This window comes from Limulus polyphemus, unplaced genomic scaffold (assembly GCF_000517525.1).
Source record: "Limulus polyphemus unplaced genomic scaffold, Limulus_polyphemus-2.1.2 Scaffold1121, whole genome shotgun sequence".
NCBI lineage: Eukaryota > Metazoa > Arthropoda > Merostomata > Xiphosura > Limulidae > Limulus > Limulus polyphemus.
In genome coordinates, this window is record NW_013666731.1 from 175,183 (window position 1) to 177,062 (window position 1,880).

Sequence of the window (1,880 nt, forward strand, 5' to 3'; positions counted from 1 at the left end):
GGAGTTCTTAGTAACTGGTTTTGTATCTGTTATCAGATATGTCATTATACGGTTGGAGTTCTTAGTAACTGGTTTTGTATCTGTTATAAGATATGTCATTATACGGTTGGAGTTCTTAGTAACTGGTTTTGTATCTGTTATTAGATATGTCATTATACTGTTGGAGTTCTTAGTAACTGGTTTTGTATCTGTTACCACAATGAAAGTCCGAAAAACTTCATAAAATATCGCAAAATCTCTTACTTAGGCATATTCTTATCTTATTATCAGAATAATTTCACACAACCTATACCCAAAAAAGCGATAAAGAAAACGATTTGCGAACAGCGGAGAGACCACTTGACTCTTGTATCGAGAAATTTCGTGTATTCATTTTTGACGAACTCAAAAGGCGTCGTGACGAACACACTCTCTTGGGAAACTTCAGAATCACTACCTACATTTCATAGAATGTTTCTATGGGATTTATAGCCTACTTGTTTTACATTTGATTGCCTTTTATTAATAAAGTTAAAGATAATCGGAGTTCAGATGGGTAGCATCATATCGTTCCCTTGCCTTTCAAGGAACTGACTATAAGCGAACCGATTGCGTTTCTGAATGGATGGTTGTTCATTCAATAAGCACAGAAACGACTTAGATTAAGTAAGTATCCGAACGTGAAACATCATGAACTTCAGATAACGCTTTGAAATTTTCACTATATATACATTAGTGAGACGGTCCCTACCCATTCATGATCAGAAATCACGCATATCTTTTCAAGGTTGTGTTCGGGCTGATCAGACGTTAATGCCAACGTTCTTCATTTTAGGCACCATTTAAAGTTAGTTTGTTGAAGTTGTTATTGAAGTTCTGATTTTGTTATTGATATGTAAAAAAGCATTCAACACACTGAAACATTTTAGGCCTAACAATGTTGTCACTAGAACGTAATACAAACTTGCTTTTGTTTACTTCCCAGATTTCTACCGATTTACAACACTAAAATCAGCGGTTCGATTCCCATCGATGGACACGGCAGATAGCCCGATGTGGCTTTGCTATAAGAAAAACATACACACTTCTCAAACACACAGCTGTACAAGTCGATAAATGTTATGCTCAATAGGAAGTAGAAGTAGATCATAAAAAATAAACTTATAAAACAGTCATTTGTGTAGGCATGGACGCCCGCAAGAAAGGGCAAGAGGAGTCATTTGCCGCCTTACATTTCATAAAAAATAGCACGTATTATGATGTAAACTCATCACAAATTCATAGTTAAACCATATATTCTTAGTAATTGTTATTAAAACTGTAAAACTCTGTTTGCATTTAAGCACATATAACACATTATTTTAGTTTGTGGACTCGCAATGTAAAAGCTGATCCCCTCCATAAATATTTATGGGTGCCTATGTGTGTAGGGTGTGCACCTTGCTCGAAAATGATACAAGACAAGAAAGGGGTAAAAATTCATGAAATAAAATAAGAGGAAGATGCATCTAATAAAGATGACACTAAATGATGCCCTCAGGAATCTCTAAAGTTATCCTATTGCAACCTCCAAATACTTACAAAATACATATTAATCTCTGAAGTAATCCTATTGTAACCTTCAAATACTTACAAAATACATATTAATCTGTGAAGTAATCCTATTGTAACCTTCAAATACTTACAAAATACATGTTAATCTCTGAAGTAATCCTATTGTAACCTTCAAATACTTACAAAATACATATTAATCTGTGAAGTAATCCTATTGTAACCTTCAAATACTTACAAAATACATATTAATCTGTGAAGTAATCCTATTGTAACCTTCAAATACTTACAAAATACATATTAATCTGTGAAGTAATCCTACTTGTAACCTTCAAATACTTACAAAATAC